Here is an 18,060-nt window from a genome sequence, read left to right on the forward strand (position 1 = left end):
TGCGCACCAACATGACCACTCTTACACAGATATAGATGACATTGCTACTTAGCAACATTCTGCCCAGCGACCGCAATGCCAATCTCCCCCTGCAAAAGTATCAGTTGGTCTGTGTCGTCCCGACATGGGTAAGTATGCATATGGTTCAACTGATTTCTGATACCATCTATTGTTTGCAGGGATCGCACCCACAAAGACACCCAGTGGACCTGAAGAAGTCCAACAGGGCCCTGGGGTTTCCAACTCTGGTTACGGGCCTCTGTCGGCCCTACAGGGCGCCCGTTCCCCCCAGCAAGTTCATGTCGTCGTGGCATAGTTCTAGGGAGTGCCTGTCGCCCCCAGCAAGGTCATCAGGTCCCCCCTACCAATCGAGCTTTCATCAAGAAGTTCTGCGTCTCCAGGCAGGCGCAGGGCGAAACACCACAGCAGCCTGGCGATGGCCGGCAGCGGGCAATAGACGCACCGCCATCACCTCTAGAGTTCACCTCTGCTCGTCCACAAAAAGGTTTGAGTATTGCCTACACCACATGGCCGACCAATAAGCGACCAAGTCCAAAGCCAAAGGTAAACAAAGTACTAGGTCAGTGACCGACAAGTCATAAGGCGTCCAGCTCAAGACGTTAAAGAAGCGCTACTAGGAGGCAACCTAGTACCTTTTAAATTTCTGCCTGCTATTTGATCATTTTTTATAGTAGGACGCACCTAGTTGCTCATGATCCTGGGAATTTAAATAAAACAAGCGCAAGCTCGGAAGGTAGTCATACCTTACAAAACATATATATGTATGTTTAGGTAGTGAAAATACCTTAGATATGCATGTATGTAAACAAAAAAACACTTCACAAAATATATATATGTATGTTTAGGTAGAAAAATACCTTAGATATGCATGTATGTAACAAAAAACACTTCACAAAATATATATATGTTTAGGTAGAAAGATACCTTAGATATGCATGTATGTAAACAAAAAATACTTCACAAAATATATATGTATGTTTAGGTAGAAAGATACCTTGGATATGCATGTATATAGCAAAAATACCTTACAAAACATATATATGTATGTTTAGGTAGCAAGATACCTTGGATATGCATGTATATAGCAAAATACCTCATGAAAAAAAAAAAGAGAAGAAAAAAAAACAAACAAGAAAAAGAAATAAAAAAATAAAAAAAAAGAAGAAAAAAAAGAGAGAAAAAAGAAAAATAAGTTGTTTAGCTGAAAAACCGATATGCTTTTGAAAAGAGATGACTTCCAACTTTTCTTTGAAAAAATTCACTGATCATAACTAGTTTTTGAAAAAATGTGTATACACCTGAAAGGTGAATGCTGTGAAAATTTTCTCGGACGCCCGAAATGGACTTGGATGAATGCACAAATGGATAAAAGAACATATTTTGGAAACATTGGGTTGACTAAAATAGAGGAAATGAATCCTGAGCCCTAGCATCACATGACCATAAAAATTTGACACTTGAGTGTCCGCATAGGTGCATGCATGACCAGTTTTGCATAAAGTTTCCAAATCATCATTTTTGCATTTGTGTCATGGAAATAATGTGGGGCACCCCTTTTATCCTTGAGCCAAACCAAACCCCGACATGTATCATGTCTAGCCATTCTACAAACCTTGAGCCAAAATCATGACTCACTATAATCCTTACCCTCGGAAGCAAAAAAGGAAAGAAGGAAAATTTCCAATCAAAGAGAAAGCAAAAAGAAAAGAAAGGAAATTCCCAATCAAAGAGTGGGAGAAAGCAAAAAGAAAAGAAAGGAAATTCCCAATCAAAGAGTGGGAGAAAGCAAAAAGAAAAGAAAGAAAATTCCCAACCAAAGAATGGGAGAAAGTAAAAAAAAGGGAAGGAAAGAAAGTTCTTGATCAAAGAAACTAGAAGAAATGTGCAGAAAGGTCTTTTGACCAGACAATATCTGAACAATACAGAATTGTCACCAAATGAACAAAAGAAAGAAAAGGAAACCATGACCTAAAGTGGTCTTCTCCCTTTGATTACCAACCAAAATCCTGTGCGTCGGTGACTTGTTCGCCTCGCGCAAAACCAAAACAGAAAAGGAAAAGGGGCAAAAACACACAAAAGCCGAAAAACCCACCATAAGAACCCATTCCCAAGGGAAGCCCTATTGATCCATGATCACGCATGTAATTTTTGATTTGATAGGAAATAATTTGCAAAGTCAAGTCATGACATATCTATGGTTCGGAATTAGGATGAAACACTTACCTGTGCGAGATTGATACACTTTGAGTGATTTTCTTCTATTTTGTCGAACCCAGTGTTTCCTCTAAATGTTCATTTAGAAAATGAAATGCTAACATCCAAAATCTCAGTTAAGGTTATGGGGGATTTCATCAGCAGACTCTCCTTCCCCGGTAAACGCATTGTTTTTCACTCAAAAAAGCGTATGCTGCTCTAATCAGTTGGAATATTTATCTCTTTACTAAAGCATGTTTGCATTTTAGCGAAGAAAACACCGAGACTTTTTCAAGTCTCACAAGTTATCAAGAACTACGTAGGTCTGAGTTCCTCATGGGAGGATACGTAGGAGCAAAAGCCTCGCTTTTGTCGACCGCACCGCTTTCTGTTACCATGACCCAAGAGCTGGTAGCCCACGGAGACACCTTACGGTTATCCGCACCTCGAGTGTGATTGATAAGCAGAGGCCAATATGGTCATCTGCGCCCTTTCCGGAGATGTAGGCATCTTCTGGTGGAGACTTTTTCAAGTCTCACAAGTTATCCAGAACTACGTAGGTCTGAGTTCCTCATTGGAGGATACGTAGGAGCAAGAGCCTTGCTTTTGTCGGCCGCCCCATAATCTTTGTCATACTGACCCTGAGGTCATGTGACGTGCACCCTTGTATCATCCAGAGGCGGCGGGCCCGATGATACGCGGAGATACCTTACGGTTATCCGCACCCTTTTGTCATCCAGAGGCGGCGGGCCCGATGACAAGCAGAGACCAAGTTTGGTCATTCTGCACCCTTGTATCATCCAGAGGCGGCGGGCCCGATGATACGCGGAGATACCTTACGGTTATCCGCACCCTTTTGTCATCCAGAGGCGGCGGGCCCGATGACAAGCAGAGACCAAATTTGGTCATTCTGCACCCTTGTATCATCCAGAGGCGGCGGGCCCGATGATACGCGGAGATACCTTACGGTTATCCGCACCCTTTTGTCATCCAGAGGCGGCGGGCCCGATGACAAGCAGAGACCAAGTTTGGTCATTCTGCACCCTTGTATCATCCAGAGGCGGCGGGCCCGATGATACGCGGAGATACCTTACGGTTATCCGCACCCTTTTGTCATCCAGAGGCGGCAGGCCCGATGACAAGCAGAGACCAAGTTTGGTCATTCTGCACCCTTGTATCATCCAGAGGCGACGGGCCCGATGATACGCGGAGATACCTTACGGTTATCCGCACCCTTTTGTCATCCAGAGGCGGCGGGCCCGATGACAAGCAGAGACCAAGTTTGGTCATTCTGCACCCTTGTATCATCCAGAGGCGGCGGGCCCGATGATACGCGGAGATACCTTACGGTTATCCGCACCCTTTTGTCATCCAGAGGCGGCGGGCCCGATGACAAGCAGAGACCAAGTTTGGTCATTCTGCACCCTTGTATCATCCAGAGGCGGCGGGCCCGATGATACGCGGAGATACCTTACGGTTATCCGCACCCTTTTGTCATCCAGAGGCGGCGGGCCCGATGACAAGCAGAGACCAAGTTTGGTCATTCTGCACCCTTGTATCATCCAGAGGCGGCGGGCCCGATGATACGCGGAGATACCTTACGGTTATCCGCACCCTTTTGTCATCCAGAGGCGGCGGGCCCGATGATACGCGGAGATACCTTACGGTTATCCGCACCCTTTTGTCATCCAGAGGCGGCGGGCCCGATGACAAGCAGAGACCAAGTTTGGTCATTCTGCACCCTTGTATCATCCAGAGGCGGCGGGCCCGATGATACGCGAAGATACCTTACGATTATCCGCACCCTTTTGTCATCCAGAGGCGGCAGGCCCGATGACAAGCAGAGACCAAGTTTGGTCATTCTGCACCCTTGTATCATCCAGAGGCGGCGGGCCCGATGATACGCGGAGATACCTTACGGTTATCCGCACCCTTTTGTCATCCAGAGGCGGCAGGCCCGATGACAAGCAGAGACCAAGTTTGGTCATTCTGCACCCTTGTATCATCCAGAGGCGACGGGCCCGATGATACGCGGAGATACCTTACGGTTATCCGCACCCTTTTGTCATCCAGAGGCGGCGGGCCCGATGACAAGCAGAGACCAAGTTTGGTCATTCTGCACCCTTGTATCATCCAGAGGCGGCGGGCCCGATGATACGCGGAGATACCTTACGGTTATCCGCACCCTTTTGTCATCCAGAGGCGGCGGGCCCGATGACAAGCAGAGACCAAGTTTGGTCATTCTACACCCTTGTACCATCCAGAGGCGGCGGGCCCGATGATACGCGGAGATACCTTACGGTTATCCGCACCCTTTTGTCATCCAGAGGCGGCGGGCCCGATGACAAGCAGAGACCAAGTTTGGTCATTCTGCACCCTTGTATCATCCAGAGGCGGCGGGCCCGATGATACGCGGAGATACCTTACGGTTATCCGCACCCTTTTGTCATCCAGAGGCGGCGGGCCCGATGATACGCGGAGATACCTTACGGTTATCCGCACCCTTTTGTCATCCAGAGGCGGCGGGCCCGATGACAAGCAGAGACCAAGTTTGGTCATTCTGCACCCTTGTATCATCCAGAGGCGGCGGGCCCGATGATACGCGAAGATACCTTACGATTATCCGCACCCTTTTGTCATCCAGAGGCGGCAGGCCCGATGACAAGCAGAGACCAAGTTTGGTCATTCTGCACCCTTGTATCATCCAGAGGCGGCGGGCCCGATGATACGCGGAGATACCTTACGGTTATCCGCACCCTTTTGTCATCCAGAGGCGGCAGGCCCGATGACAAGCAGAGACCAAGTTTGGTCATTCTGCACCCTTGTATCATCCAGAGGCGACGGGCCCGATGATACGCGGAGATACCTTACGGTTATCCGCACCCTTTTGTCATCCAGAGGCGGCGGGCCCGATGACAAGCAGAGACCAAGTTTGGTCATTCTGCACCCTTGTATCATCCAGAGGCGGCGGGACCGATGATACGCGGAGATACCTTACGGTTATCCGCACCCTTTTGTCATCCAGAGGCGGCGGGCCCGATGACAAGCAGAGACCAAGTTTGGTCATTCTGCACCCTTGTATCATCCAGAGGCGGCGGGCCCGATGATACGCGGAGATACCTTACGGTTATCCGCACCCTTTTGTCATCCAGAGGCGGCGGGCCCGATGATACGCAGAGATACCTTACGGTTATCCGCACCCTTTTGTCATCCAGAGGCGGCGGGCCCGATGACAAGCAGAGACCAAGTTTGGTCATTCTGCACCCTTGTATCATCCAGAGGCGGCGGGCCCGATGATACGCGAAGATACCTTACGGTTATCCGCACCCTTTTGTCATCCAGAGGCGGCAGGCCCGATGACAAGCAGAGACCAAGTTTGGTCATTCTGCACCCTTGTATCATCCAGAGGCGGCGGGCCCGATGATACGCGGAGATACCTTACGTTTATCCGCACCCTTTTGTCATCCAGAGGCGGCGGGCCCGATGACAAGCAGAGACCAAGTTTGGTCATTCTGCACCCTTGTATCATCCAGAGGCGGCGGGCCCGATGATACGCGGAGATACCTTACGGTTATCCGCACCCTTTTGTCATCCAGAGGCGGCGGGCCCGATGATACGCGGAGATACCTTACTGTTATCCGCACCCTTTTGTCATCCAGAGTCGGCGGGCCCGATGACAAGCAGAGACCAAGTTTGGTCATTCTGCACCCTTGTATCATCCAGAGGCGGCGGGCCCGATGATACGCGGAGATACCTTACGGTTATCCGCACCCTTTTGTCATCCAGAGGCGGCGGGCCCGATGATACGCGGAGATACCTTACGGTTATCCGCACCCTTTTGTCATCCAGAGGCGGCGGGCCCGATGACAAGCAGAGACCAAGTTTGGTCATTCTGCACCCTTGTATCATCCAGAGGCGGCGGGCCCGATGATACGCGAAGATACCTTACGGTTATCCGCACCCTTTTGTCATCCAGAGGCGGCAGGCCCGATGACAAGCAGAGACCAAGTTTGGTCATTCTGCACCCTTGTATCATCCAGAGGCGGCGGGACCGATGATACGCGGAGATACCTTACGTTTATCCGCACCCTTTTGTCATCCAGAGGCGGCGGGCCCGATGACAAGCAGAGACCAAGTTTGGTCATTCTGCACCCTTGTATCATCCAGAGGCGGCGGGCCCGATGATACGCGGAGATACCTTACGGTTATCCGCACCCTTTTGTCATCCAGAGGCGGCGGGCCCGATGATACGCGGAGATACCTTACTGTTATCCGCACCCTTTTGTCATCCAGAGGCGGCGGGCCCGATGACAAGCAGAGACCAAGTTTGGTCATTCTGCACCCTTGTATCATCCAGAGGCGGCGGGCCCGATGATACGCGGAGATACCTTACGGTTATCCGCACCCTTTTGTCATCCAGAGGCGGCGGGCCCGATGACAAGCAGAGACCAAATTTGGTCATTCTGCACCCTTGTATCATCCAGAGGCGGCGGGCCCGATGATACGCGGAAATACCCGAGTGGTTATCCGTATAAATATTCTTTTGCTATCTGTAAGACAGAACGCTTGATAGCATGCAGAGGCTGACATAGTCTTCTGCACCTTTTGTTCCTCCGGGAACAACAAGTCATTTACATGCGGAAATTTCATGGTCACCCGCGACTCTCGTCAACCGAGAGGAGCGAAATTAGTGTCATACACTAATTTTCGTCCGGGTACCTTTGCTTGATGACATGCGACCTTTCTTTGGTCCTTGTGAGGTGCTTGGCACCCATCGTTAGGCAATTTGTGAAAATCTGGGAACGACAAGTCATGGTCACCCGCGACTCTCGTCAACCGAGAGGAGCGAAATTAGTGTCATACACTAATTTTCGTCCGGGTACCTTTGCTTGATGACATGCGACCTTTCTTTGGTCCTTGTGAGGTGCTTGGCACCCATCATTAGGCAATTTGTGAAAATCTGGGAACAACAAGTCATTTGCATGTGGAGATTTTATGGTCACCCGCGACTCTCGTCAAATCGAGAGGAACGAAATTAGTGTCTTATCTTTACTTTCCTTTTATCTCCAATAAAAGACAAGTAAAGAGGGGCAACTGTCATACCCTAATTTCGTCCGGGGACCTTTGCTTGATGACATGCGACCTTTCTTTGGTCCTTGTGAGGTGCTTGGCATCCATCATTGGGCAATTTGTGAAATTCCAGGACATGCCGAAAAACCAAAAAAAATATATTGATGCACAATCCGTAAGTTTCCGTGACACACCGGAAATCAAATGGAAGCATCGTTGCATAATTAAGTGAGGTTCCGTAACATTCCGTAAGTCAAAAGGGGGATGATTATGTAATCCGCAAGGTTCCGTAACATTACGAAAAGAAAACAAGTATCGTTACGAGATTCGTAAGTTTCCGTAACTTTACGAAAAAAGAATCACCAAAAAAGGTAAGGGGGTGAACTTATCAAGATAGGGGTGTAAATAGCAATTCAAATCTAGGCCCTTCTAGAACATTTTGGAAGTTGGGTTGCTTAAGGAGGAAGCAACTGGGCGGCAAGCTCCTCCACGTTTTTGAAAAATGGTTTTCGGGGCTTCCGCGGCTTCCGTAATACTTCCGTAAAATTTCCGAAAACCTTGGGTAAGCATATTCCACTTAACATTGGTAAAAGGGAAAAGAAAAAAGATGAAAATCAAATTCGAAAAGAGTTCCGTAAGGCTTCCGTAACTTTTCCGTAAAATACGAAAAGGGGGGTGAACTTAGTAATTCGGGTGCACTTAGAAATCTTCTTCATTAAGTCTTTGGGCGGCAAGCACCTCCTTTTTTTCTATAAATAGGGGAGGGGGGAGCTGTTTCAAAATGTTCAAGACCCCTTTGGCTATGCATTTCGGCTATTTTGGGCAAAAACACGTTTTCGTGAAGAAAAATCAAGTCGAAGTACTTCCGTAACGCTTCCGTAAGCGATTCTGTGGAAATTCTTCATCGTTCTTCACCGTTCTTCATCCGTTCTTCGTTCGTTCTTCAACGGGTAAGTTTTCGAATTCGAGACTTTCAATTCATTTCTTGTTTTGTGTACTTTCACTTTAATTTCGTTTACTTTCAATTTTCTTTTCTTCCGTTTTTAACGTGCTTTAACCATTTATTTAAGCCGTTTTCTCGTCTAATAAATGATAAAATGAATTTCAACCGATCATTTGTGTTGTAATCTCGTTTAATCACTGTTAAAACGAAATCTAACCGATCGTTCACGCTATAACCTCGGTTAAACCAAAAAAAGTAAAATAATAATAAAATAATCAAAATATCTTGAAAAATAATAATAAAATAATCAAAATATCTTTGAATAAAATAATAAAAAAAATCAATCGGACGTTTTTCTTTGGAAGTTTCCTTGAATGAATTGATTAATAACCAAAGTGAAACTAAGACTAAAATCAACTCACAAATCAAGTTTTTTTTCCGAAAAATCACTAAAAACCGTTTTAAGGTCCAACGCCTTAAACGGTCCTCTTTGCTTTTATCGGTTAACATGGACCGTTCAAAAGCATAAAATCAACATGTGACTTTACCGCTTTTGCAAGAACTACGTAGGGCTGATTTCCTCATCGCAATTGAGGATACGTAGGAGCAAAAGCCCCGCTTTTGTCGACCACCCCTAGAGATCCTTAATGGTCCAACACCTTAACGTTTCTCTCCTTTCAAAATCAAAAGACCGTTTAATGGTCCAACACCTCAAATGACCTTTTTGTTCAAATCAAAATATATCTTGCAAAAAGATAAAAAACAACTTAACCAAACACTTTGTTCCGAAAGAACTACGTAGGTCTGATTTTCTCATCCCAAATTGAGGAATACGTAGGAGCAAAGGGAAACACCCTTGTCGACCACAAAAAAGAAAAAATATAAAAAGGATATAAGGACATAAAAGGGAACGTAAAAATCAAAGTCATGTTTGCACATTCGATTAAAGGCTGTCGTCCCTTGGGACGGACGTGTGGGGTGCTAATACCTTCCCCGTTTGTAAATACAACTCCCGAACCTTTCAACTTAAAAGTTCGTAGATCGCGTCTTTTCCGGTTTTTCCGACGTTTTCCTCGAATAAACGTTGGTGGCGACTCCGCGCGTATTCCTTTCGTGGAACACGCATCCCGCGAGTCACGCGTCGCCCTCCCGCCGAAGGGTAGGTTGCGACACCCACCATATGGCTTGCCTTCCAATTATACACCACCAGATGCTGCACACACTCTCGATGAGAATGTCAAAAACTCCACTCCCATACTCATTGAGAGCCAACGACCCCAACCTGATCATGCACATGTCTCTCAACCCATGGGGGAGACACATGAAGCACCCCGAGACCACAATCTAGCTGACTTTGAACCTCACCTCGGATATGCCGCTAAGGGGCGGGCATTTTGTGGCGTACCCCTGCCAAACACTTTAGGGGGCCCTCAGTATCACCCACAACCACAACCCTTGCATTTTGAGGTAGGAAGAGTCCCTCCTACTATGGTGGAAAGGGAGAAATTCAATCATATGGAGGAAAGGCTGAGGGCCATTGAAGGAGGCGGAGATCATGTTTTTGCTGACATTGAAGAGTTGTTCCTAGTACCCAACATGGTCATTCCTTCGAAGTTCAAGATGCCGGATTTCAATAAGTACAAGAGGGATACTTGCCCTAAGAACCACTTGAAGATGTACTATCAGAAGATGGGGGCATATGCGAAAGATGAAAAATTATGATGCATTTCTTCTAGGAAAGTCTTACTGGGGCAACTGTCACTTGGTACACTAATCTGGAACCTTCTCGAGTCCATTCTTGGAAGGACCTAATGGTCACCTTCATTAGGCAGTATCAATACAATTCTGATATGGCTCCGGATAGGATGCATCTATAGAACATGTGTAAAAAAGAGCATGAGTTGTTCAAAGAATACGCCCAAAAGTGGAGGGATCTGGTAGCTCAAGTAGCACCCCCAATGACGGAGAAGGAGATGAACACAATGATAGTGGACACGTTACCGGTGTTCTACTATGAGAAGATGGTGGGTTACACGCCTTCAAGCTTTGCCAATTTAGTTTTCGCTAGCGAAAGGATCGAAGTGGGTCTGAAAAGAGGCAAATTAGATCATCTTACTTTGATAAATAAGAAGCCTGGGGCAAATGGAGAGAGTAAGAATGAGGGAGGAACCCATGCTGTGACTGCCATTCCTACATGGCCAAATTCCTCACCAGCTCAACAATATCAATACTCGGCCAATATCAGTCCTTCTCATTACCCACCACCCTACCAGTTAAGAACACCTAATCATCCACAAAGGCCACCACTAAATCAGCCACAAACCCTGCCTGCCGCACAACTGATACCAGACACCACCCTTAGCATGAACCAAAACACCAACCAGGGAAGGAATTTTCCAGCAAAAAAGCCTGTAGAATTCACCCCAATTTTGGTGTCATATACTAACTTAATCCCATATCTGCTCAATAATGCAATGACAGTCATAACCCCAGCAAAGATTCCTCAACCTCCATTTTTCTGACGGTACCACTTGAATGCAACATGTGCTTATCATGGAGGAGTTTCGAGGCATTCCATTGAGCATTGTTTGACCTTGAAACATAAGGTGCAAAGTCTGATTGATGCAGGCTGGCTGAAATTTGAGGAGGATAATCGCTTGTGAATTCTGATGTTGGCAAGTGACACTATGCATGGGGAAATTTGAAGGTTGTTGTTAGATGTCTCCAATGACCCATTAGAATTTTCAAGTTTATGCCATTACCGTAAACAACAGTCGCAATGCTAATAATATGGATAAATTTGATATCCTTATCTCTCATTCTCTCACAATTACATCTTTGCTTATTTAACTTCCACTGGAATATGAATGCAAGCTGTTGGTTTGTTTGCTCAAGCGACCTATGCTCCTGAGTTTGACTTCTAAGTCTGTTCAATCATAAATTGCTCGTTCTACACGTTTGGTGAGGGTGCCGTAAATGACGAGTAAAAAGTAAAAAAAGAAACATTTGATTAACTGTGTTTCAAATAAAAAGTACAGACATTCATGTGACCTCATTTTATCATTCCTAAAAGTTTGTCTTTTTGAGAGAAAAGTGAGTGTCATACCCTAATTTCGTCCGGGGACCTGTGCTTGGTGGCATGCAACTTGTGTTTGGTCATTTTGAGGTGCTTGGCGCCCATCATTAGGCAATTTGTGAAATTCCGTGACGTGCCGGAAGTCAAAAGAAGATATTGATGCATAATCCGTAAGATTCCGTGACACACCGGAAATCAAAAGGAAGCATTGTTGCACAATTAGTGAGATTCTGTAACATTCCGTAAGTCAAAAAAGGGATGATTATGTAATCCGCAAGGTTCCGTAACATTACGGAAAGAAAACAAGTATCGTTACGAAATTCGTAAGTTTCCGTAACTTTACGAAAAGAGAATCACCAAAAAAAGGCAAGGGGGTGTATTTAGTAAAAATGGGGGTGCAAATAGCAACCAGGCCCACTTGGGCCCTCCAGAAGGTTGTTGCTTCTAGAGGAAGCAACCTTGCTCGCCTGGGCAAGCTGGGTGGCAAGCTTCTCCCTCATTTTCTTATAAATAGGGGGAGAAGTGAAGAGAAATTTCGTTCAGCCCTCCTGGTATTTCAGAATCACTTAAAATTAGTGAGAAAAATTGGTTCCGTGAAGAAAATCCAAGCCGAGGCGCTTCCGTAACGTTTCCGTGGGTGATTTCGCGAAGGTTTTCGACCGTTCTTCGACGTTCTTCATTCGGTCTTCAACCGGTAAGTTCCCTAGATCGAACTTTTCAATTCATTCTATGCACCCTTAGTGGTCCTCATTTGTTTTTACGTGCTTTCATTTACATTTCATTTACTTTCCATACCCCCTTTTGACGTGCTTTAGTCATTTGCTTAAGTTATTTTCTTGCCTAATAAAAAAATAAAATAAATTTCCACCGATCGTTTGAATTGTATCAATCGTTAATTTCAGTTAAAATGAATTCCGACCGTTCAGTCGTGCCATAACCACGTTGGAAATAAAAAAAGAGGTAAAATAATAATATAATAATCAAAAAAATACCTTTTAGTAAAATAAAGCGAAAAATCAACCGGACATTTTCTCTTTGGGATTCCTCATTCTTAATTGAATTGACTAAATAACTAAAGTGAAACTAAGGCTAAAATCAACTCGCCTAGTCAAGCTTGTCCACAAAAATAGGATTTTGAAAGTTTATCATTTCAGTTTCTTACCAAGTAAAATGGATCATTTTTAAGGTCCAACGCCTTAAAATGATCACCTTTCAAGTAAAAAGAATCACTTGATTCACGCATAAGAAAGAACTACGTAGGTCTGATTTCCTCATCACAATTGAGGAATACGTAGGAGCAAAGGGAAACACCCTCGTCGACCACAAAAATAAAAAAATATAATATATATAAAAAGGGTATAAATGATATAAGGACATAAAAGGGAACGTAAAAATCAAAGTCATGTTTGCACATTCGATTAAAGGCTACCATCCCTTGTGACGGACGTGTGGGGTGCTAATACCTTCCCCGTGCGTAAATACAACTCCCGAGCCTTTTACTTAAAAGTTCGTAGATCGCGTCTTTTCCGGTTTTTTCGACGTTTTCCTCAAATAAACGTTGGTGGCGACTCCGCGCGTATTCCTTTCGTGGAACACGCATCCCGCGAGTCACGCGTCGCCCTCCCGCCGAAGGGTAGGTTGCGACAGTTGGCGACTCCACTGAGGACTGTTTTTAGAAAGTTAGGCCATTTAATCTTGTGCAATGTTTTACCATGACTTACCCCTTTGTTGGTTTCCCTTCATTATAATCTTGTATATATAACTCTTTGATGCTTTTAGTGCATTTTTTGTATGCTTGAGGTAAATATTTATTCATTTGATGCACACAAACACTAACACTATTTGCACACACGGTGAGTTGAAAAAAAGGGGCCCTATACCTGGGTTCGTGGGAACATAAGGAGTGGAGGTGAATCTGTGATCATGCTAGGTCTCCGACTTGCTTGATTACAGTGAACCCTCATCTAGAGTTTTTCTCTTTGAAAACATATTGTTGCTAGTAGTCCCTACTGCTGCAGTATGTTCTTCGAAGGGGATGATACCTCTAGAAACCATCAAGAGAGATATGACTACCTTGGGGGTTATCACTAAAAGCCTAGTTAGCTCTCTCCCTTATAGGTCCCTTAAATAGGGGCACGGAGCAAACACGCTGCGTGCCATTTTTCACACTGCCATGCATAAGTATCATATACCCTTTTGCTTATATTCAGTGAGTATTGTCATACTATGTACATTCCCGTATTGCGCCTTTTGCATATGCATCGCACACGGGTTCTGTCTTGATCCCCTCTATAGACAAATCAACGGAGGGTTCGTGTCACCGTCTTAAATACATACGTTGGGGCACTTTGCTACCCCTAGACATTGTGTGTAAGAAGGAGACAGTTTCCCGGACTCCCGCATTCCTAAATTACATCTGTGTCATATGCATTCCTTCATGCATTCATCCATTCCACCCATGAGATATCGGAGTTTTGATTTGCACCAGCTTTTTGTCTCACTTTAGTAAGCATGGGGACAAATCGAACCGGCAAGAGGTTTTACGAAGTCAAGGTTAAAGGCCTAGATACCACCAACATCAAGGAATTAGGGCGGTTGATGGAACCTCTCCAAATGCAAGCCTTCCGCAAGACTTACGGAAAGATCTTAGATTTGACCATAGCAGAGGTATCCATAGAGGCCATTGCGTCACTCACCCAATACTACGATCAGCCTTTGAGATGCTTCACGTTCGGAGACTTCCAATTGGTACCGACCATTGAAGAATTTGAGGAGATTCTAGGATGTCCTCTCGGGGGAAGAAAACCATATCTTTTCTCCGGGTGTCTCCCCTCTTTGAGCAGAATTGCAACTGTGGTCAAGGATTCAGCAAGAGGTTTGGACCACGTAAAACAAACTCGAAACGGCATAGCGGGCCTACCACGGAAGTACCTAGAAGACAAGGCGAGGGATATGGCAAAACAAGAAGATTGGGTCCCGTTTATGGATGTGTTAGCATTGCTAATCTTTGGGGTCGTCCTCTTTCCAAACGTAGATGGTTTGGTGGACCTAGCCGCAATCGACGCTTTCCTTGCATACCACCATAGCAAGGAAAGCCCGGTGGTAGCTGTCTTGGCAGATTTATTTGACACATTTGACCGAAGGTGCGAGAAGAGTAGCGCACGGATCATCTGTTGCTTGCCCGCTCTCTGTGTTTGGTTGGTTTCACACCTGTTCCAGCAAGACACGAGGCATCCATGTCCGCTCCAAAGCCATCGCTCGTGTGCTGAAAAGAGAAGAATAGATTGGGACCAGCTTTTGGCTGGGATAGGAGGTAAAACAATCAATTGGTTCCCCCGATGGAAGGAAGGAAATGAGGGAGTCCTTTTCTCATGTGGAGGGTACCCAAACATTCCGCTGATAGGAACGAGGGGTTGTATTAACTACAATCCCGTGCTCGCTATAAGACAACTAGGGTACCCCATGAGGGAAGCACCGATGGAAGAAAGCATGTCTCCTCTCCTTGTGAGAGATTTCGGCGCGCAAAATTTCAAGGCTATACAAAGAATCCATAAGGCATGGGGAACCCCGTTAAGGAAAGATCAAGAACTTAGGGGCATTCGTAATGGCATCATTGGTGGTTATCATGAATGGCTGAAAGTTCATATACGAGGTTTAGATTGGCTCGCCAAGTTAAAAGTCGTCAGCGAAGAGAGTTTCGAAGCACCGGGAGAGGACGAAGAAGTCCAAGCTCTCAAAAACGAGTTAGGAAAGGCGAAACTTGCCAAGGAGAAGTTCAAGTTAGCCGCTACACACATCCGGAAGGAGTGTGCCGGATTATGGGAAGAGAATGCAACTACCGCAAGAGCCCTTGAACAAGAGACCAAGAGGGCTCGCAAGGAAGAGTATGGCCGTAACAAATTTCGCGGAGCTCTGTGGGGTAGCAACAGTGAACTCAAGCTACGAAGGGAAGAGAGGGACCAGTCGCGAGCACATAGCATGGTCTTGAAAGAGGAGTTAGTTGCCTGTTCAAGGTCCAAAAGGAGCTTGTCTCAGCGTTTATGCGAGATAGAGACCAACATGCTAGCTATCATCGCCAAGTACCAAGAAGAGTTAAGTCTAGCCACGGCCCACGAGCATAAGGTCGCGGACGAGTATGCCCAAGTATATGCGGAAAAAGAGGCTAGAGGAAGGGTGATCGACTCTTTACACCAAGAGGCAACCATGTGGATGGACCGGTTTGCTCTTACCTTGAACGGGAGTCAAGAACTTCCCCGATTGTTAGCCAAGGCCAAGGCAATGGTGGACACTTACTCCGTCCCCGAAGAAATTCATGGACTTCTCGGCTATTGTCAGCATATGATAGACTTAATGGCCCATATAATTAGAAACCGCTAGGAAACTTGTATGGTCTCTTAGATCTTGACTAGATACGACTTTCTGAAATAAAATGAGTTGGTCCCATGTTTCTACTCCAAAAAGCTTGTGCGAATCAAATCACTCCTGCATTTTATCTCTAGCATGCATTCTTTCTTTCTTTACCCACTCCTCACGTTTGGTTTTTTTAGGAAAAACACCATAACTAAACGCGCCACAAGGCATCCCTATCGCACCAGATCCAAATCTAGAACGATGAGTGATCAAGAGGAGACACAGGAACAGATGAAAGCCAACATGTCGGCTCTGAAAGAACATATGGCTTCCATGATGGAGGCCATGTTAGGAATGAGGAAGCTCATGGAGAAAAACGTGGCCACCGCTGCCGCTGCCAGTTCGGCTGCCGAAGCAGACCCAACTCTCATGGCTACCGCGCGCCATCCTCCCTCAAATATAGAAGGACAGGGAAGGAACACGCTGGGGCATGACGGCAACCCTCATCTGGGATACAACCGAGCGGCTTACCCTTATGGATTGCCGCTCAACTACTCATCACCTGTCCTGCAAGACGATGCGGGCCATATTGCTTCTCCCATCCTTGAAAGAGAGCCTCCTCAACATCTCGACGAGGTCCACGAAGACCCTCAAGACTATGCTCGAAGGGATGTCGAGTTCTATCCCCCGATCCCTGAAGGGCCGACACCCAACACGTTGCCTCAGCCCAACATCACGACACAACCAATAGTTTTGTCCATGGAAGGACCGCCCCCGGCAACTGAAGAAAGGAAGAAACTCGATCTCCTCGAGGAGAGACTGAGGGCCGTGGAAGGATTTGGTGACTATCCGTTCGCAGACATGACGGATCTCTGCTTAGTACCCGATGTTGTTATCCCTCCGAAGTTCAAAGCACCGGACTTCGACAAGTATAAAGGGACGACTTGTTCCAAGAACCACCTCAAGATGTACTGTCGCAAGATGGGCGCACACTCTAAGGATGAGAAGCTATTAATACACTTTTTTCAAGATAGCTTGGCCGGAGCCGCGGTAGTTTGGTACACTAATTTGGAAGCTTCCCGCATCCGTACTTGGAAGGATCTGATTACTGCCTTCCTAAGGCAATATCAGTATAATTCCGATATGGCTCCCGATCGCACTCAGCTGCAGAATATGTTCAAGAAAGAGGGCGAAACCTTTAAAGAATACGCACAGCGGTGGAGAGACCTGGAAGCACAAGTGGTTCCTCCCATGGTCGAGAGAGAGATGATCACTATGATGGTAAACACTTTGCCAGTGTTCTACTATGAGAAGCTAGTAGGTTATATGCCGTCCAGCTTCGCGGACCTAGTGTTCGCCGGGGAAAGAATCGAAGTAGGATTGAAAAGGGGAAAGTTCGATTACGTTTCCTCCACGAGTGCGAATGCCAAAAGAATTGGGACAACGGGGGCCAAAAGGAAGGAAGGAGATTCCCATGCCGTCTCTTCAATGCCCGCATGGGTCAAACCCCCGCAGACACCTCATGGTACCCATCAGTACGCGCAACATCACCCGAGCTTCTCGGCTCACACCGGGAACGCCTCTAGTTCAGCACCTGTGCAGCCTAAGGCACCCACCCAGAGGGAAGCTCCCCAAGTTCCAACTCCGAACACAACTCGCCCGGCCGGCAATCCCAACGCAATAAGGAACTTCCCTCCAAGGCCATTTCAAGAATTCACCCCACTCCCAATAACGTATGAAGACTTCTTGTTGTCCCTCATCGCCAACCAATTGGTCGTGGTAACTCCCGGAAAGGTCTTCCAACCCCCTTTCCCAAAGTGGTATGACCCTAACGCAACTTGCAAGTACCATGGGGGTGCCCCGGGGCATTCCATTGAAAAATGCTTGGCCTTTAAACACAAGGTCCAACATTTGATAGATGCTGGATGGCTGACGTTCCAAGAGGATCGGCCCAATGTGAAAACCAACCCGCTCGCCAATCATGGAGGGGGAGCAGTTAATGCCGTTGAGTCCGATGGGCCGTGCAGGTCTAAACCTTTAAGGGATATGGCAACCCCTAGGAGGTTTATCTTTGAGGCCCTACAAAAGGGAGGTGTGATTACCCATAGTGGGCGTAAGGAGGATTCCTGTTTGCTGCATTCCGGAGAGCTGCATGACATGGAAACGTGTTTAGGAGTAGAGGAATTGTTACAGCGGATGATAGATCAAGGTCGACTGGAAGTTGGTAGTGAAGGAAGAGAAGAGCAGCATATATGCATGCAGTCCACGGATGGGAGCAGTGTTGTGAAGCCCAAACCCTTGGTGATATACTTCACCAAGGGCACAGCTTCGCAAAAGCCCGGACACCCCTTGACAGCTAAACCTGTCCCTTTCCCATACCAAAATAGCCACGCAGTCCCATGGAGAT

The sequence above is a fragment of the Glycine soja genome, chromosome 11 (genome assembly GCF_004193775.1).
Source record: "Glycine soja cultivar W05 chromosome 11, ASM419377v2, whole genome shotgun sequence".
Classification (NCBI taxonomy): Eukaryota; Viridiplantae; Streptophyta; class Magnoliopsida; order Fabales; family Fabaceae; genus Glycine; species Glycine soja.